The sequence below is a fragment of the Panthera tigris genome, chromosome D1 (assembly GCF_018350195.1).
Source record: "Panthera tigris isolate Pti1 chromosome D1, P.tigris_Pti1_mat1.1, whole genome shotgun sequence".
NCBI classification, from domain to species: Eukaryota; Metazoa; Chordata; class Mammalia; order Carnivora; family Felidae; genus Panthera; species Panthera tigris.
The window spans coordinates 6,567,675-6,589,272 of record NC_056669.1 but is presented as its reverse complement, the minus strand read 5'-3'; the positions used below and the strand labels follow the sequence as shown (position 1 = coordinate 6,589,272).

General features: G+C 41.6%; 1 protein-coding gene across 2 annotated transcripts in view; it reads left to right on the top strand.

Moving 5' to 3' along the window:
* SLC35F2 (solute carrier family 35 member F2) overlaps positions 1-21,598 on the top strand; it is a 101,637-nt gene that overhangs the window by 6,903 nt on the left and 73,136 nt on the right. For both annotated transcript variants that reach the window (XM_042959712.1, XM_042959711.1), the window contains exons 2-3: positions 6,305-6,631; positions 17,747-17,799. The gene's annotated coding sequence lies outside the window, so the exon portion shown is untranslated. The remainder of the gene's footprint in view (positions 1-6,304; positions 6,632-17,746; positions 17,800-21,598) is intronic.

The following is a 21,598-nucleotide window of genomic DNA, read 5'->3' as shown; positions in this document are numbered from 1 at the left end:
ACCGAGCCACCCAGGCACCCCTTCACCTTCCTCTTTAATACCTTCACAACATACTGGCTTCCTTTTTTTTTTTTTTTTTTTTTTTTTTTAGGATTTTATTTTTAAGTAATCTCTACTCCTGGTGTGAGGTTCGAACTCACAACCCTGAGATCCAGAGTTGCATGCCCTACTGACTGAGCCAGCCAGGTGCCCCAGACTGGCTTCCTTGATGTTCCTCAAACAGGAGAGGCAGGCTGCCACCTCAGAGCCTTTGTACTTGCCCTTCCCTCTGGAAGAGCTCTTTCCTTCTGTCTTTGCATAGCCTGCTCTCTCACCTCATCCAAGCTCCACTCGAGTGTCTTCATTTGACTATATTTAAAACTGCCCCTCTACCCCCTTGTCTCCTTTATCTTTCTCCTTAGCACTTACTATCATATAACATAATATGCATCTTACTTATTATTTTGTTTATTGTTTGCACCCCCCAAGAGAATGTAAGCTGCATCAAGACAAGGATTTGTGTTTTGGTCTGTTTTATTCACAGTGGTACTCCAGTGCCTACCACATCACCTGGATTATCACAGGCAGTAAACAAATATTTGTTGAATACATTTAAAGTTTCCGCAAGTTTCCCTCCAGAAGACAAAATCAGGGTAACTGATAAGGGTTTTTTTTTCCCCAAGATTTTATGTTTAGTAATCTGTACACCAACATGGGCTTTGAACTTAAAACCCCAAGATCAAGAGTTGCATGCTCTACCGGACTGAGCCAGCCAGGTTTCCCGATAAGGGATCTTTCAATTGAAAAGGTAGTGACATTTAATTTAAGATACAAAGACTGAAGACTTTGGATGGGAATTAAAGAAAAATGTTTCTGGGTATGGAGAATAGAGAAAGAGTTCTATCAGTTAGAATTTTGTATTTGTAAATGGAGTGTTTTGTAATCTTTTCCTACCACTGATTGATTTTGATAATAAATTTGGTGTTGAAACTAGCTGTTCTCCAAGTGCTTCTACGGGGAGTCATGAGATGGATGACTGAGGGCTCCATATGAAGTGATTAATATCCTCACTACCCTCAATACCTGATCCTCAAAATCAGGAGCTGATCACACTGGAACTAAAGTTCTCATTTGTACCGATTAGCTAGCCTCACTTAACCATCTTATAGGACCTTTTGAGACAAATAGAGTTTTCCAGAGTGTATGAATAGTGTGGACTGAAATAATTGCATAAAATTAGAAGTCAGTTTGAAATGTGTATGCATGCCATTCTCAATACTCTAAAAAACTATGATCTCCACAATTCTTTTCTGAATAGGGCGGTTCATCCAAAGTGAATCAGAAGTCAATTTACACTTTAAAAATATACTAATTTTCAGGATGCCTGGGTGGTTCAGTCAGTTGAGCAACTGACTCTTGATTTCAGCTCGGGTCATGATCCCAGGGTCATGGGATTGAGCCCCACATTGGGCTCTGTGCTGAGCATAGAGCCTGCTTGAGATTCTCTCTCTCCCTCTCTCTCTGCCTCTTGTGCGCACTCTCTCTTTGTCTCTAAACAAACAAACAAACAAACAAAAATTTTCTAACTTGTGTAGGCATTGTTTTTATTTTGTTATGTTTGCCCCACAAGAGGCATGTGGATGGTAGAATTTCCTCTGTATACCCCTCTGTACTTAGAAGATACAACTCTATAGCCATTGCATTGTGAAGGCTTTTGCCATTTCTCAGTTGGACCAATGTCCAGTTCCACTCCCCATCTCCGATACAGTGAGCTTATATAAACATTCAGGAATTTAAACGACCTCAATAAACATGGGGAGGGAGAAAAAAGCCTGAATCGACAAAGTTTAAACCTGCAGTGGTTGGGGGGAAAAATAACTACATTAGGTCATTCAATAGAACGGAGACTCAAAGACGAAGCTGAATTGTAGGAAGATATAGTTCGTTTGCATGCTCGAAGCAGTAGGCTGAAAATACTTGCCCGCTAAAAGAGGAAGAACTGATCCAAATGATAGCTGACATATAAGAGTGATTCAAATACGTGTGTACTCCAGGAAAGTATGCACATCCTTTCGGACACAACATGCATGTGAGTCTCAGGACTTTTGTGAGAAATACATATGTGAGTGGTGAATGAAAAATCTCCCAGAATGCGTAGCTGAATTTGTCACGTCGTCCCTCTGGAATGCCCATGGTGGACTTCTTATATCAGTTGGTTGTAGTCTTGTAATAGTGCCTGTCTGTCTCTCTTGCTTCAGAAGTCATTCAGGTTGACTAAATTCTGGTCAATTCCATTTTGTATGTATCTTTCAAATCTGTCTATACTTTGTCTTTCCCGGTACTGTTGCCCTGATTTTGACACTTAACATCTCTTACCAGAATTGTCATAAGCTCAATTCCTCTGGTTTTGTCCAACTCCCAAAGATCTTCAAGAATCTTTCTAATGGTTAGAATAATCATATTACACCTAGCTAAAACTGTTTCAAATATCCCATGTATATACATATACACAACGCTTAAAGAATAACGTCTAAACTTACTAGAATGGCATAAAAGATATGCTTTGGTACCATGGGGTTTTCCTTCATCTTCTATTTTCTGTTCGCTTTTACATTATTATGCTATATGTGGCTCCTGAAATGCCACGGTCTAGCTCAACACCATATACTTTGCATCTGTAGCGTTAGCATTAGATTAGGCCGTGAGTGACAGAAACAACAAGATAACAATGACTTACATATGAGGGAAATTTATTTCTCCTTCGTGTAAGAGAAGCGTGAAGTTGCACTGTCTAGGGTCAACAGGGCGGCTTTACAAAGGTAGGGACCCAGGCTCTACCAACATAGAGGAAGCACAGCTCTTAAACCCAGAAGAGAAACTGAGTTCTTTTGACGTCGTTTGATCCCTAGCATCAAGCTGTAGCTAAAGCAAGTTATACCCTTGGATTTTTAAATTGCACGTGTGCTTGTAACTTCAGGCCGCGGTACCTAAGGTGAATAAGGAAGAAAATGAGGACGAGAAAACTTTGATAGACTGAGTCCTTGGGTAGGTGCTCTTTTTTTTTTTTTTTTAATTTTTTTTTTAATGTTTATTTATTTTTGAGACAGAGAGAGACAGAGCATGAATGGGAGAGGGTCAGAGAGAGAGGGAGACACAGAATCTGAAGCAGGCTCCAGGCTCTGAGCTGTCAGCACAGAGCCCGACGCGGGGCTCGAACTCACGGACCGTGAGATCATGACCTGAGCCGAAGTCGGACGCTTAACCGACTGAGCCACCCAGGCGCCCCATGGGTAGGTGCTCTTAATGACGTGATGCATGTGGCAGTGCACTACTTGGGTACAGAACCTGGACGGGCAGCAGAGAGATTGAGGTATGAGATTTGTGAGTTAGGAAGTAAGCGGAACCGTTTCTGGTGATGATATTTATGATGCGACTCTGGAGAGTAGGTACCTCAGGTGGTATAGATGAAAACTGTCCATAAAGAGGAGGCAGTCAAGAAAGTGAGAGGCCGGTGAGTTTGATGGCTTCATATAAATGCCCCTTGGCGTAGGCCAACATCATGTCAGAGTTTAAGTTAGCAATAACAGGATTGTCGGAAGCTGAGGTCCACTTCTCTTCTGGTTCGGTCTTTCCTAGGGATAGATCTTAGTATGAGCTCGGGGAATAGCCCATTCAGTCATTCTTCCAGAAATATTATTTGTCTGACTTTGGATAAGTATTGTGAGTTCAAGGTCATTCTTAATGCCAGGTACCTGGGGTGTAGTTCAAGGTAGAGTCATAAATATTAATAGTGATCTGGGCTGGGGATAGGATTGACAGCTTCTTTTGAGGGCAGAAAAGTCTGGAAGGGCATGGAGTTAGGTCAATACTTTTGGGTATGGCCTAGATTCTCCTCAGGCAGCAGTTTGGAATTCATTCTAGCACAAAGATGCAAGGGTCTTTAGGACCCCAAAGTTCAATATAAGGAAGCATGACTTTAGGGACTTAACCTGGAAAATTTTTACATCAGATGAAACTACGTCTGTCTCAACCATTCACAATGAAGATACATGTCAGCAACTCAATGAGTTGTAAAAGTTTATAATTGACAAGCAAGTTAAACATTGGTATCTGTCTTTCACGGGTAAGAATTTATTGTTAAAACAGTTGACTTTTTAGAAGCATTTCTTGTCTGAAAATAGAGAGGAGAGTAGTTATAATAGAAACATTTAAAAGTGATTCACATTTAAGATGGTTAGTTTTTTGTTTGTTTTGTCTTATGTCTAGGGACTTGTAATCTACTGGCCAAAGAGCAGTATCATAAGGTACAAACTAAAAAACAGAGGGGCTGGAACATAGTTTATCTTTATTCCAGTGGAAATTGCTATCTGTTTTATCAAAAGGCCATTTCTACCAGTGAACAGGTTATTCACAAATGAAGAAATATAAATGGCCATTAAGCACTGAAAAAAATGCCCAACTTCACTAGTAATCAAAGAGATGAAAATTAAATCAATGATATGCAGTTTTTACCTATCAAATTGACAGTTTTGCTGAGGGTGACTAACCTGATGATCAATCACTTTAGTTTTCCCTTACCTCACTTTTCCCATCACTGGAAATTAAATGACTCAAACGTTAGGGTATAAATCATCACAGTGAATTTCAAGATCATTAAAGAAAGCAATGTTCTTGGAATCTCTAAACTGAGAATGTAGAAGCAAATTTTCCTCTAATTCCAGACCTAAAGCATTTAGAAAATTTTCTCTACACAAATGCTCAGAAATCAATATTATTGAGGCAGAGCAAAAAGAAAAAATTGGCTCTCTTCCAATTCTAAACCTTCTCAGATGCCATTTTTTCTCATTGGAAGTCCACCAAAGAGTGTTTGGGACCTATTCACCTGATCAGAGCCAAATGCTTGGGCTCTTTTTATTCCTTAAGAAAGGATGTAGCTTTTACTACATTTTCTGTCAGGCAACATTTCATTAGAATAGGCAGCCTGAAATGTAGCCTGCATTCTTCACTTATGCTTCCACGGAGTTGCTGCAAAAGAGTGCCCATTTATTTTTGTTAAATACACAGAGACCTAGTGAATTTTGTGTGTGTGTTTTTAAGATTTTATTTTTAAGTAATCTCTACACCGAGTGTAGGGCTCGAACTTACAGCCCTGAGATCAAGAGTCACACACTCCACCGACTGAGCCAGCTAGGTGCCCTGAGATCTAATGTGGTGTAAGAGTCATTGTTATGATCCTCCCTTAGTTAAATATATTGAGCAGAATTTCCTTGGCATCGTAAAGATCTCAAGAAGAAAAAGAAAAAAGGTTTTTCATTTCCTAAACTACCGTTTACGGTTCTCTTCAGATGATGGTGTCTGGCCAGTAGTTCTTTGACAGCTTGGATGGTCATGATTTCAGCCTTGTTTTCCAAGGCTTTCAGGGGGGGTCAATAGGGACTAAATATTATGTGGCCACCTGCTACCTGTGCCCCCAACCACATCCTGCCATACACACGTGCACGCTTTTCTTCTTCATCTCCATCCATGACCACCAGCATTGGGCTCTGCTCTTCAAATACACTTCCCACCACCTCCACACATGCCATCGTTAGAGCTGGAAGAGACCTGAAAGATTATCCAGTCTAGTGAAAGCCCATCGTCTTAAGTTTAATTTTTGTCAGAGCGTAACAATATATAGTGGCAGTTTCAGCTAAATCCCCTATGCAACAGAGAACAGCTTCCAAAGCATCTTCAGGCCAAGGTGCAAAAATTTCAAGAGATGCCCCCCCCCCCAAAACTCCTATAGCCCTGTCTATGTGGAGAGTGTAAAGTCACGGGTTGTGGGTGATGAGACATGAGTTTTGCAGAGAGCTGGTGATGTGCTGTGAGCTTCTCCTCCCCTCCCCAAGGATGCCTGCCTCACCTCCAGTCCGGGGAAAGAGCCTCAACAGGACCACTCACAGAGTTCAATATGTGCTCCCAGCAGTTGGGTGTGTGTGTGTGTGTGTGTGTGTGTGTGTTTAATTAATGCTTATTCATTTTTGAGAGACGGAGACAGAGTGTGAATGAGGGAGGGGCAGAGAGAGAGGGAGACACAGAATCCAAAGCAGGATCCAGGCTGTGAGCTGTCAGCACAGAGCCCGATGTGGGGCTCAACTCACAAGACATGAGACTATGACCTGAGCCCAAGTCGGAAGCTTAACCGACTAAGCCACCCAGGCACCCCAGTTGGGGAACGTGTTTTAACTACACCTGAGAAATCTAAAGAGGGAGGGGCTGGAGGATCAAAGCAGAGGTCGTGATGTGTTGGAACTAACCTGCATTTCTCTATTTTGTTGGGGGGAAGGATGAGTAAGTGTCTTCTGTGGACCACAAGGAATCGTGCCTGTGAGAAGCCAGCGTGGAAATGTCCCCGTGTCCCCTGCTGCAGGTGCACCACTGGATGCCTGCGGACTGCGGAAGGGGCAGCCAGCACCGGTCAGAAGACAGAGGCTTGCGCCCACGTCAAGGGACTTGCAGCCGAAAGCTTTCTAGTGATGTGGGATTTGTGAAGACTGCACGAAGTCTGCCAAGCTGCCCAGGTTTAAAAAAAAAAAAAAAAAAAAAGCTGGTTTAAAATCTTCTCTGAGACCGGAGAGCATGATGGCCACATCGCCACCACGGTGCCCGTTAGGTATGAATTCTTCTGCTTTCCTTTCCTTTCTTTTCCATGTCCTCTGACCCTGGAACGGCCAAAACCCAGGGTTGGCAACATGAGGGAGGGGAAGCATTAGGTGGGGTGGAGAGCGGTCGCTGTCTTCCTCCTCCTCCCCAAGAGCAGGCTTCTGGCTGCAACAGGCCAGAGTTGGGGGTCAGGGATTGGAGACTAACCTCAAATTGACTGTGTGTTGTGTGGCCTGAAGAGAATAAGCGGACATTTTATTATCTAAGGACGCCCTGAAACTAACTGGTGTGACTTTTTACCTGGAGCTGGGAGACAAAGGGTGCCCCAGAGTGGCTGTAAGGGACCCAAGGGAGCAAAAAAGGGCCTCTCAGCCCTTGTATTGTGCAGCACCCCGTGCTGTGACCTTCGCTACGCATCCCACCAAAGCCTACAGAAGGCACGTCTCACTGCACACAGGTGCTAATTCAAGTAACACGCTACTGGGTGTCATGGTCTATCAACATCTCACCTTCTAACTGTCACAGCTCCCCACTCCTTCCCGAAAATCCAGGCCACACAATCCCAGATTCCTATCCTTGAATATTTATTGCGTACAATCCTTTCAGGTACAGATAGATCACAAAAACCAGCCGAGCTGTTTTAAGTAGAAAAGTATTTAGTGCAGGAATTCAGTGGTGGAAACTGCGGACAGGGCTGGAGGGCCGGGCCGTAGGTGGGGACGCCAGCGACGACGACTCCTAGAATAGCACTGGCTCCTGGAGCTGCCATGTCTGCTCTAATCAAGATGCTGGGGGAGGGAGGAGGAATCAGCGATTGACTCCAGGACCATCCCCTCCCAGCTTGGATACAGGGACCAGGGTGGCCGCCGCTAATCTGCTGGCTCCAGAGCCATTTTACGCTCGATATATCCACAGCAGCAAAAAAAGGTGCCATACGTGTTATGTATTTTTTAAAAGTTTATTTATTTTTGAGAGAGACAGAGCATGAATGGGGGAGGGTCAGAGAGAGAGAGGGAGACACAGAATCGGAAACAGGCTCCAGGCTCTGAGCTGTCAGCACAGAGCCGGACTCAGGGCTCGAACTCACAAACTGTGAGATCATGACCCGAGCCGAAGTCGGACGCTCAACCGACTGAGCCACCCAGGCGCCCCAGATGCCACGCGTGTTACATACCCAGTGTCTCCTTGACTCAGTCCTGAATTCACGTGTCTGACCATGCATGTGATTGATAAAACTGAAGTCTTCCAGAGACATGGGTGAATGTGATTTTAGCTTTCCATCCGCTACACGACCAGAGAGGCACATGAGATTAGGACACTCAGTGAGCCAATCCACTGCACCTGCTCCACCATGGCTCTTTCTCACCTGATACACTTTTTGACTTGGTGGATTACATTCGCCAGCAGCTTCCCAAAAAAGGATGCATAGCCAGAATTTTTTGAGAAATTTCATGTCTAAAATGTCTTTATCTTCCTATTTACCTAACAGTTTGCCCTAGTGTTTAATGGTTGGAAATCATTTTCCATTAGAATTTTGAAGACATTTTGGTATTTTCTCCTGGGTTCCAGGGTTGTGGTTAAGAAGTCCATTGCCATGTTGATTCCTACATGTTTGTGCAGAAACGACTGGCTTTTTCCCCCTCTGATCCACTTTTCAGATCCTTTCTTTATGTGTGGTTTTATAAAATGTTACAGCGATGTGACTTTCTCTTTTGCTGTGGATTCCTTCATATGGATACTCTTGCTTTTCCATAACAGGATATTTTTGGTATTTGTTTTCAATTCGAGAATTTCCTTTTCTTCATTCCTTGATTCTCTTCCTAAAATGCCTTCCTCCTCTTCCCGAAATGCCTCAAAAGTTGGACGTATCTTTTGATTTTGGATATATCTTCTGATTTTCTTATTATCTCCCTTTCCCCATCTTTTTGCATCTTGGTTTCACTTCTTAGTAGATTCCCTCAACTTTATCTTTCAATCTTTCTGATGAATTTAAAATTTTTCCTACCAACCTTTAATTTCCAAAAAGTTTTTGTGGTTGTTGATGCTTTCTGATTATTTTCTTCTTATAGCATACTGTTCTTGTTTTGTAGATTCATCATTGTATTATCTCTCTGGTGATATTATTATCTTTAAAGCTTTATTTCAGTCCCAGCTTGGTCTTTTTTCTCTGACTTCATTTTATTCTGTTTAGTGGCTTGTTTCGGCTTCTGACTTTCCACACTAGGGTTCAGCTTCTTTAATTCTGCTAAGTCAGCTACCAACGGTTCCACTACTTTCATCTTCGGAAATTTGGTTGACACTCTTATCTGCTGACTGCTGTCGACTTTCCTTCTCTTTTGTCCTTGTGGGTTTACGTCTTCCTTTTTTGTTTTGTTTTGTTTTGTTTTTAGTTCATCTGTTGACTATATCACTCCCTGGGGTTTTGGAAAGGAACAAAGATAAACACACATGTTCAGTACACTATATTTTAAAATGACTTTCATTTGATGTGTGAGGCATGAAGATCCAGGGGAGTGAGGTGCTGTGCCCAAGGTCCAAACACTAGTTTGTGGCAAAGCTAAGCTAGCCCTTAGTTCTTCTGATTTAAATTTAATGTTATTACCTACTTCTGTTCTACCATTCCTTCCCTCCTATCACGAGCACTTGCAACTCTCTGATACTCTTCCTGTATTATTCATCCATTCATTTATTCATTCATGTCCTTCCCCAACCCATCTTCCATACTGTCTATATGCAATTGCTAGAATCTTGCCCAGCACAGATTAAACACTCAATATTTAATTATTCAATTAATAATGACAAGGTGGGTGACCCATACCGTAGATTTCCTCTCACTTAGGATTATGCTTTTAAGGAAGACAAACTCTTCTCCAGGTGATGGTTGATGAGAGGATTTCAGACATGTTGACTTGGGGTTTGGGAAGATAATATCTAACCTTCTCTCTTAAAAGGCAGAAGACAGGGTGATTGGCAGCATGGAATTTGAAGACAGAGGTAGCTTTCAGTCTTGAGTTCACATTCTACTACTGCCTCACTTAAAACGTGCATAGCCTTTTCCTCCTTTTCAAAAGTCTCAGCACATAAGTAAATCTGAGTTTTAAATCCCCAGATCATTGTATTCTTTTAATTAATTCTCCCCCCCCCCGCCATAATTGTTCTCCTCTTTTGGAGTTCTATGGTATCTGTTTTTGAAGAAAGAGGAATTTCTTCCTTTGTTTGCATGGGTAAGTGCTAACCATATTTTATAGAACTTGTGTGAGTCTACTCCCCATCCCCAGGCTAGAAAAATCATTTTTTATTGTCTTTTCCTAAATCTTCAGAGTATGCTCACTATCGTGCTTAACAATGCTTTGGTTTTTTATTAATACTAGACATACATTCTGACCTTTAGTGCTTTTGGCTGAAGATCACAGGAAGATAGTATAGCAAGTAATTACATTTTACTTCTAGCCCTTATTTCTAATTGGTCCATTACTTCTTGGTAACTTAATAAAGCTAAGAATAAAAATCCTTTCAGATTACTAAAGAATTCTTTTGTAGGTCATTTAGAAATTATTATTGTGTTAAGGCTTTATTCTGGGAAATACCAGACTATGGCAGAGCTCCCAACAGGTTTCCCAAAAGGTTACATAGACTAAGAATCTGTCTCATTGGATTACTTTTGCCTTCCAAGTATTTGAATGTGTATAATTTTTCCTAAAACAATGAAGTGATATACTTTCCTTCTGCTATTGCAACTTGGATGCACATGGAGGCAGTACAGTCTAATGGACAGATCCAAAGTTGACCGACCTGCTCTCACATCCAGGATCTGTTGTTGACCAGTAGTAGGATTATGCTCACCGGTGTGTGTTATTAAACCCATACCTTTGTATTTCCACACATAAAAGGTTGCTTTCTGAATTAACAGAAGAATATTGCACATTTGGAAGGGCTACATCAGTTCGATATCAGTGGGTAGTAACAAATCACTTCCGAGTGACAGACACAAATTTTTACTGTATATTCTCTATACATCTCCATCTGGATGTCTTAGAGGCATTCCGAACACAAAAGTCCAACGTAGAATTCATTATTTCATTATTTCCCGTGTCAGACTTGCTCTTCTCGCTAGAGTCTTCAAGAGGAAAAAAAAAATCTTTTGTGCCTTGCAGTAGTCAGAAGCCGGAAGTTAGCCTCGAGTCCCCCTTCCCCTTCACCCGGAAGTCCTATCAGCACTCAACTTTATAGACTGTACTTTCTAAATATGTTCACGCTCTGTTCCCTCCTTTCCATCCCTAGTTTAGGCTCCCTATTAGCTTTGCCCAGACTATGACACTTACCTCCTTACTAGCATTTCTGCCCTGTGCTATCCATCACACACATTAATGTCTCAACAGTCAGGACGTTCCTAAGCTTCCTGGTGTCACAAGGCTTCAGGAGGCATCGAGCTCTTGAAGGCATGTTCCTGCTGACCTTTCTGACCTTGCCTTTTACCATATCTTCATGTGCCCTCGGTGAGCCAGTCACACCTTGTGTTTGTAATTCTTCTTCCTTTTGCCTGCCACGTTCTGTTTCTTTGTCTACCAAACCTCTACTTTTTATGAAGCTGCCTTATTCAACTCAGTGAAACTATTCCTGATCTCGTTACCCTCTCAGTGCTGTCTCTTGCCTTTTGCATCAAGAACCTCCTCCGTTCTACCTTCCACGGAAACCACTATTGAACCCTCTCTGGAGACTTGATGTATCTGTTTAAGGGCCCAGACTGTGGAATCAGCAAATCTGGGTTTGAATGTATTATCTATTAACTGTGTGACTTTGAGCAATTTGTATAACCTCTCTCGACCTCGGTTTCTTGTTCTATAAAGTGGGGATAATAAAAACATGGTAAGCACATAATGATAATAATAATAAGCATTATTATTATGGCTTCATTTTACTTTATTTTAATTGGTGATTTATATGTCTGGTTTCCTGCATTGCCCGCGAGCATCTGAAGTCAGAATGTCCTTAACTAATTATTAAGCAACATTAACTAAGCACTTCTTATGTGCTTACATCCACTTACATATTTGTAGACAAATATTCCATCAGCCTTCGTCTCGCATAAGTGAGCAATATGCATTTAATTTGAAAACATTCCAACATTTGTCCCTCTTGATCTGTCACAATTTCTCTTGGCATAATTCATGAAAAAGAGTTTTGGTTGGTATCATTCTTGCTTTTTCATTATCCTTTAGTGAAATTTCTGTATCTTATTATTTGCCTGAGTAATATTGAGAGATAAACTTCTAAAATAATAATCATTGTCATCACTCCTATTACATATGTCTGTTTCTTGCACTGACATTAAATGTTTTGGCTTCCACAAAAGGCAGCCCTCTAAGTGAGGGCATTTGCTAGGTTGGTTCTGTTTTTTTCTACCTGCATTCTCTTCCTCAGGATATTTAGTTTCATTTCCTTGTCCAGCTGCCACTGCTAGGCCAGAGTTCCAGATCTCTTGTTCTAACAGTCTTTTCCATTTTTTTTTTTTTTTTTTTACTTTTGAGTAGCTTGTGATCAGTCTTTTATTTTTTACTTTTTTGATGTTTATTTTCATTTATTTAAAATTTTTTTTAATGTTTATTTATTTTTGAGACAGAGAGAGACAGAGCATGAGCAGCGGAGGGGCAGAGAGAGAGGGAGACACAGAATCGGAAGCAGGCTCTAGGCTCCGAGCTGTCATCACAGAGCCCTATGTGGGGCTCGAACCCATGAACTATGAGATCATGACCTGAGCTGAAGTCAGTTGCTCAAACGACTGAGCCACTCAGGCACCCCTCTAGCAGTCTTCTCCATGTATTTTAAACAGGCCCAGACATGACCCCCTGAAAACATAGCTATTCCTTGAAGCTTGAAAATCAAGCCCGTTCTCTTCTTCCTTTCTTAGTCTGGTCTTTTGTCTCTTCTTGCTAAGCAATCACCAACTTCTCTGGGTTCTAAGGACGCCTCCTTTGTTCTGGTCCTTCTTCTTTATTCCTATTACCACGATTCATGATCCACTGGACCCTGCTACAGAATCCACGCTGCCGTAATGACCTGCTAATGGCTCTCCCCGCATTCAACCCTTTATTTCTAATGTGTTCTACAGGAGCAGCCTTCTTAGTACTAGACTGCTCAAAAAGCCTCTTACGGACTGTCTGTACAGTGGAACTGAAACTGCTTGACCTCAGTTCAAGGCCCTTTCTAGTTTAACCCCAACCTACATTTCTCTCCTTGTCTTCTGTTTCGTATCATGAAGTCCCCTCTTTCAGCCAGGCTGTTTGCTCGTTCTTCCATGCTGAGACGCAATACTCTACTTTTTACCTTGATTCCAAATGCTCTCTTACTCATCACCTATCCTAGGTCCTAGGTATAATTTAAAGCCCAGGAAAAAAAGGGTGTTTTGTTTTTTTGAAGTTGTTTCTGATTGAGCCTGGTGCTGTCTAATCTAATTTTGAATCCCTTTAGAATTTATGGCATTTGACATATAGTACTTTACTTTGTCAGTTTTTATTGTACATGCTTTATTTCCCCTATATATTGCTAATTTCTTGATGCCAAGGACACATATACATATTAATATATATATTAATGTTTTGAGCCCAAGGACCATATACATTAAACCCAAAACAGGGTCTATGGTCTATGAAAATACGACAGTACTTGTGGGAAGACAGTACTGTGATTTGAATTTAGAGCACGTGTGACTTGTGGAAAATCCACCCAAATTTCAAATTTTATCAGTTTCTTTTATTAATGCATTTAAGTTTCTTTTCCAACAAACGTGTTTTTCAGGACGGTACAGGCACTGTTATTTGGCATATATGAGTTGAAAGTTTAACTCTTCTTTGTTTTATTTTATCTGATTTAATGGGGAAACAAGTAAATCAAAGCATGAAAATCAAATATATCAAACCTCAGAATATTCTTAGGTGATTTATTTTGACAAGTGTTTAAATTATTTAGCAATTCTGAATTCATTTGGTTTTAATTATTTATAACAACACATTAGTAAATGTTTTGAAGAGTGTTTTGTAAAAGTAGGCAGCATCTCAGTAAATATCACAATAACCCTGCCATTTAATTTTTGCTGACAAGTGGGTTGGGCCTATGAGGATAATTTTAAGAGACATTTAGGGGACACTGTTTCTGCAGCTAATACAGGATGGCACTATACTTACCCTTTCAATTCTTTGTGCTGCTATATAGTTTTTCAATACTTTTCAAAAACTGTCAGCAGTTCAATAAGACTTTTAGTTCATTCTTGAGCTTAAAATATCATTTTTATGTGCTCAATGGTATATGCCTAAATTTCTCAAGTGCTTACCTACTTACTTTTTAACAGCAGCACTTTTCAATGATGTTCCATTACATCCTAAATGTCCCAACCTCTTCTCTTTCTACTTCTGCTTGGAAATTTTTCAAAAGCACATCAGTATTTGAATAATAATGCAATAATCTACAGTGTAGATTTTACATGGAATAACTCCATGTAATGGACCTATTCATTTTGCCCCTTAATTATTTTCCTTTGACGTTTTCAATAAAATCACTTAGAATGAGATTAGTGTAAAGAGGGCATCTCCCAAATTTGTTGGCTTTGAAAGCAAGACCAGGAAGAATCAGTGCATTAATTATGTAACTCCTGCAGTGGGTACCACCCACAGGAGTATCCACTTTAAGACTTGTATTGCTAATAAACACTGAGCTTAGTGTTTATAATCCCAGTGCTCGTAAATTACCCAGAAAGTTACAACCTTCCACACTATCCAAGATAGAGAGACATTGTGTGTCACAGATATAAATATTCCACTTACTAGTGAGATGGAATCATATCTTTGTAAATATTTCAGAAAGCATCTCTAACTGATAAATACATTAAAAGAATTGACAGTAGCTAGGCTGTTACAAGATGTCTGTGGTCAAGATTTGAGAGGTAGACGTGAGGCAGAAGCCATCTGTCTGTTTCTTCTGGTGTTCAGCATGGGTAGTGATGACGTGGGGTTCTTTCTGCAACAACAGTGCAGTGTCCAGGTGCTTGCTATTGGCAAATAGAGGAGAGGGTCACTATACTCATTGGGATGATTGATCTTGACCATCCAGGAGAAATAGGTCTCCTGCTATACAAGGGGACAAAGAGTTTTTCTGGAATCTTGGGAACCTTTTGGTTTGCCTCTTATGTGCCAAGCCAGAAAAGTTCATGGAAAACTTAGCTTCCCGATGCAGGCAGGACTCCTCAGGAAATAAACAACAATAAATAAACGTGTCCTTTAGCGTTTCTGTTTTCCTGCTCAGGGCTTTCTCTGACATCAGGGAAGTTTGCTCAAGCCATGCATGGGGTTCCCTACACGGAGAGGAGTTAGTGCCCAGGGGCAACTCTCTGCCATCAGGGATTGGAGTTGGATAGATTCCCACCTCCGTCCTTGAGAGGGCATAACTCGGAGTTGCATGGAATCTGTTCCGCACAGAAGTCCCAGTGGGATCGGCAGCCGTTGCCCACGTGATAACCGGCCCCACAACCAGTTCTGCTCTCTTTCCCCTTTCCTATCTCATCCCAATCTTCACCCTTCCTCTGGGAGGTCACCTCCCAAACAAACAGGTGCATCAAGCCCTCGTCTTGGGCTAATATGCATATACTTGAACCAATTTCCTTTATGTTTTTCCTCTTCCTTTTTCCTTGTATTTGTATGGGTGTGTTGGTGGTTAACTTGATAGTTTAGTCCACCTGTTACAGAACATGGTTCTGTGGACTGAATGAGAAGAGGAGCAAACACTACCCAGAGGTGCAGGCAATGATTCTTTGGAATTTGCCTTTACCCTTCTTGTGAGAGACCGTGCATGTCTGTCTGAAGGTAACTACATCGCATGAGGCAGGAACAGGGTGTTTTGCTCTCGCCATTGTTTAGAACTTTAAATATGGAGGTGCCTGGGTGGCTCAGTCGGTTGAGCATCCTCAGCTCAGGTGATGATCTTGCGGTTCGTGGGTTCAAGCCCCATGTAGGAATCTGTGCTGACAGCTCAGAGCCTGGAGCCCGCTTTGGATTATGTCTCCCTCTCTGCCCCTCCCCTGCTCACTGTCTGTCTCTCTCTCAAAAATAAACAAACATTAAAAATTAAACAATTTAAAAAAAAGTTTAAGTATGGGTACAAATGTCCATAGAGATTGAGTAGCCAAAGGTCTGAATTATGGGGGACATAATTCATAATTTAGCCTCCATTCCCAAGTCTCCCTACTCTGCCTTTTTATCCTGCAGGGTCTGAAAAGTTACCAACTGTTGGGATACTTTCCACGAATTAGATACATTTGTTATGAATTAGAGGTGGAAGTGAGGTCAAGGCCATCTGCCTGTCACTTCTAGTATTTTCTGCCAGCTCCTAGAGTCACAGGGGTGTTTTTTTCTCAGTGTCCAATTTCTAGCTGTGCAGATAGCAGGAGGCCAGGCGTGGGGTGTCTGACAGGCACGCAAGAGCTCACAAGGACCATGTGCAGCACCAGTGACTTCCTGACCCTGACCCATAGTATGTTCTAGAGGCAGGGAAGTGTTTCCACTTCCCTGGCTGTAGCCAAGGTGTGGCTCCTCTGCTGGGCTAGTTCTGTGTTCTTCCTAGAAGTCACCCCTGGACATCAGGCTAGAGTCTGCTTCTCTAGGCATTCCGAACATTTTTTGTAAGCACCTGATTCCAATTCCCTGATTTATATCCTTTTATGTTTATAAGGCATTGTTTTTTTTTTTTTTTAATGTTTATTTATTTTTAAGAGAGAGACAGAGCTCAAGCCAGGGAGGGGCAGAGAGAAAGAGAGACCCAGAATCTGAAGCAGGCTCCAGGCTCTGAGCTATCTGCCCAGAATCCAATATGGGGCTCGAACCCACAAACCATGGGATCATGACCTGAGCAGATGTCGGATGCTCAACTGACAGAGCCACCCAGGCACCCCTTGGGGGGAATCTGTTCTAGACTCTCTCTTGCTTCTGGTGGTTTCCAGCAATTCTGGGAGCTCCTTGTTCTGCAGCTGTTACTCTGATCTCACCTTCCTCATCACACGGCCTTCTCTATCTATATCCCTCTGTCTCTGTGTCCACATTGCCCTCATAAGGGATGTTGGTCATTGAGTTAGGACCCAGCCTAATTCTGTATGACTGCAACCTACTTATCACATCTTCAAAGATCCCATTTCCAGTAAGGTCACATTCATAGGTACAGGAATTAGGACTTCCATATACCTTTTTGGGAAACACAATTCAAACCTTAACACCAAAAGTAACCACTATTCTGATTCCTGTCGTAATGGATTAGTTTTGGGCAGCTGGGTGGCTCAGTCCATGAAGCATCCAACTCTTGATTTTAGCTCAGGTCATGATCTCACAGGTCGTGAGTGGAGCCCTGCATCAGTGCAGAGCCTGCTTGGGACTCTCTCTCTCCCTCTTGCTCTGCCCACTCCCTCACTCACGCTCTCTCTCTCTCAAAATAAATAAGTAAACATAATAGATTAGTTTTACCTTCTTGAGCTTCTTGAAACTCATATAAATGGAAGCACAGAGTAGTTCTGACTTTTTTCACTCAATATATGTCTGTAGAGTCACCATCCCATGTTTCACATATCAGTACTTGGTGTTTTTCCCAACACACTATAGTATTCCATTGTGGAAATTTATCTGTCCTACTGCCGATAAACATTCAGGTACTTTTGAGTTTGGGGCTCACTAAAACCTGATTTTGCCCACAGAACTCTTCTGACACCAAGCGTGCAGATTTTTCACACCAACAACCAATTCTCCCACCCTCTGGGTGCCAACTGGGTGTCCTACAACTCAACTGAATTCTGTAACTAAGTACCTGGCATTATTACTACAGACCCCACAGGTTAAAGGCTCAGCCTTACACGACTGCCTCTACTTGACATGCCAGTTGCAAACCTGGGCCCCCCATGCTTCTGACCAGCCAGCTAGCAAGTCAGAGGGCTCCCCTGACCTCCTTCTCAGGTTTGATAATTTGCTTAAAGGACTCACAGAGCTCAGGAAAATAGGTTACTTACCTATTTTTTATTTATTTATTTATTTATTTATTTATTTATTTATTTATTTATTTATTTATATTGTTACCTACTTATCTACTTATTTTACAGGATAAGACTCAGGAACAGTCCAAAGGAGGAGATGCATAGACAAGATGTGGGGGGTAAGTAGGTAACAGAGCCTCCATGCTCTCTCTGGGAACACTACCCTCCAGCACTTCCTGTGTTCATCAACCCAGAGCTCTCTGAACCTTATCGGTTAATGTTTTTATGGAGGTTCCATTATGGAGGTGCAGTTGATGAAATCACCGGGTGGTTCATAATGAACTGAATTCTAGCTCAGAGAGAGAGAGAGAATCCTCTCTCCTTCCTGGAGGTCAGGGGGTGGAGCTAAAAGTCCCACCCTCCTAATCACATGGCTGTTTTTTTTTCGGTGACCAGACCCCAATCTCGAAGACTCATCACACTGGCATAAACTCAGATATGGTTCAAAGGGGCTTATTATGCGTAACAGAAGATGCTTCTCTTACCCCTCTCCCTCAGGACATCCCAAGGGTTTTAGGAGCTCTATGCCAGGAGCAGGGACCAAATATGTTTTTCTTATTATGTCACAACATCACAGGGGTAATATTGATAAAGACGCTATGAGCATTCTTGTATATCTCGCTTATGCAAATACGTATTTTCTTTTTGGTACACACCCAGAGCGGGATTGCAGGATCTTGGGGAAGCCTATGTGCAGCCTCAGCAGGTCTATGGTTTAATGAAGTGATTGCATTTTTTACGTTCTCACCAGAAGTCTGTAACAGTAACAGAAATTCTGCATCCTCATCAATATTTGGTATTGTCGTTTTAAAAAATTAGCACTTCTTTTGTTTTAAATGTTTACTTCCTTTTGAGGTAGAGTCAGAGCGTGAGTAGGGGAGGGGCAGAGAGAAAGACACAGAATCTCAAGCAGGCTCCAGACTCTGAGCTGTTGGCACAGAGCCCAATGTGGGGCTCAAACTTGTGAACCGTGCGATCGTGACCTGAGCCAAAGTCTGACACTTAATTGACCGAGCCACCCAGTTGCCCCCCAAAAGTAGCCCTTCTGTTATGTAGTGGAATGTTATTGCATTTCCTTGGTGACCATTTGGATATCCTATCTTGTGAAGTGCATGTAAATATATTTTGCCTAATTTTTACTTAGGTTGTCTTTTTCTTCATTTGTAGTTTTTATGTATTGTGGGTATGAGGTCTTTGTCAGATATATGGATTGTAAATATCTTCTCCAAGTCTGTTGCTAGTTTGTGTATTTTCTTCTTCTTCTTAAAATATCTTCATGGTTCAAAATTTTATGTTATAGATTAAGTAGATGCAGAGTTCCATTTCAGGCAATTTTGTCAATTAGATACTCTGAATGACCCTATAAACTAAACAGATAAAACATAAAGAATATAAACTCATTTAAAACCCATTGCAGGACTGGTAGTTTTGAGGGAAACTCAGAGATCCTGGGAACTAGGAATATGCTAAAGTCCATTTTTGCCCAGAAGGTTCCTGCTAAACCCTGAAGATTTAAGTATAAATATTAAAGTTCAAGGCATGCTTAAGGTGAGGGGCCTAGTAATAAACCTTCTCAATGAAGCTGGAGGCTCAGAGAACTATACTTGAAGTATAAGGGTAAATGAAAAATAAACTCCATTCTGCAGAAGAGATCAGAGAAGACTGTTCTGTTCTGAAGTTGAGAAAATATTCTTTGAACAAGCTGGCCCTTATGAGTTATGTGGTTCTAACTCATGCTGTGTGTTTCAAAAAATTCCCTCCAGTATAGGATATAATTAACATAGTCCCAGGGGTGCCTGGGGGGCTCATTTAGTTAAGTGTCCAACTGAAACTTGGCTCACGGTTGTGAGCTTGAGCCCTGAGTTGGGCCTCTCCTGACAACGTGGAGCCTGCTTGGGATTCTCTCTCTCTCCACTCCCTCCTCTCTGCCCCTCGTCTGCTCACACACACACTCTCTCTCTCTCTCAAAATAAATACATAAACATTAAAAAAATAAAGTAGTCCCGGGGCGCCTGGGTGGCGCAGTCGGTTAAGCGTCCGACTTCAGCCAGGTCACGATCTCGCGGTCCGTGAGTTCGAGCCCCGCGTCGGGCTCTGGGCTGATGGCTCGGAGCCTGGAGCCTGTTTCTGATTCTGTGTCTCCCTCTCTCTCTGCCCCTCCCCCGTTCATGCTCTGTCTCTCTCTCTCCCAAAAATAAATAAAAAACGTTGAAAAAAAAAATAAAAAAATAAAGTAGTCCCAATTTGGGGGTACCTGGGTGGCTCAGTTGGTTAACTGTCTGACTCTTGATCTCAGCTCAGGTCTTGAACTCAGGGTTGTGAGTTCAGGTCTAGCATTGGGCTCTGCACTGAGCCTGGAGCCTACTTAAAAACAAACAAACAAACAAACAAACAAACAAATAAAGTGGTCCCAGTGTGGCAGCTCCCCCAGATAGAATTAACTCATCTTTGAGAGAAGTCAGCTCCAATCTAGATGTCAACATATTCGTAGGTAATATTTCAAAGAAAAGAACAGTTCAGGGTGCCTGGGTAGCTCAGTCAGTTGAGCATCTGACTTTGGCTCAGGTCATGATCTCATGGTTCATGAGTTCGAGCCCCAAGTTGGGGTCTGTGCTGACAACTCAAAGCCTGGAGTCTGCTTAAGATTCTGTGTCTCCCTCTCTTTCTGCCCCTTCTCCGCTCACACTCTGTCTGTCTGCTGTCTCTCTCTCTCAAAAATAAACATCAAACAACTTAAAAAAAAAAGAACAGTTCAAGAGAAATAATGCCTCCTCAGTGAGAAAAGAGAATTAATGAACAGCATAAATAGGCCTATAAAATTTTCAGCTTTTGGAATTTTTAACACAGAATATAAAATAACTTTGTTTAAAGAAATAAAAGTGAAAAAAAATAAAAGTAAAGCTTAAAAATATGAGTACAAAACAAGTAGATTTGCAAAATAACCTCTAGAAATAACTGAAAAGAAAATCTCAAAATTGGTTTAATCACCATTAGACACAATTAAAAAAAGAATTAACATTATTGAAGGTAGACTTGAAATCATTATCCAGAACAAATTCAGAGAGAAAAATAATGGAAAATATGAAAGGAACTGAGGAATGTGGAGGAGAGAATAAGGGTGTCTGATCTATGTCTAAAAGGAGTCCCTGAAGAAGATAGTAGAGAGACCAGGGAAAGGGCAATATGAATCTAATGGCTGAATATTTCCCTAATTATTAAAAGATATCTTAAAGTCTGGGAAGCCCAACAAAGCCAAACAAATCCCAAGTAACATATCAACATCGAGACACATCTTAGTGAAATATACAACCCCAAAAAAGAGAAGGCAGTAAAAAGTCACAGAAAAAGAGTCAAGTCACCTACAAAGAAAAGGTAATTGGATAGTTGGTTGACTTTCAGTTGCAACAGCGTAAACAGGAAAAATACATTCAAAGTGGCAAGAGAAGGTATTAGTCAATCTAAAGTTCTATACCCTCAAAACCAATTTAAAAGCAAAGAAGGTACAATTAAGATTTTTACACAGTCAAAAAAGAGAGACTTTACCATCAAAAGGCACTATCTAGGGGCACCCCAGTGCCTCATTTGGTTAAGTGTCTGACTTCAGCTCAGGTCATGATCTCGCGGTTCGTGAATTCCAGCCCCGCATTGGGCTCTGCGCTGACAGTGCAGAGCCTGCCTGGGAGTCTGTCTCCCCCTCTGTCTACCCCTCTCCCATTTGCACACACACACACACACACACACTCACTCAAAATAAATAAATACAAGAAAAATAAGTCACCCTCTAAAAGAAGTTCTTGATGGAAGATTTGGGTACATAATTTTTGGGTCTCAATGCAGAGCCCTGAAAATGCAGGGCCCCTTGTTAAAAAATTATTAAGAATTCAAAATGGCGGCAGCAGAGTATTAAGTCAAGCATGG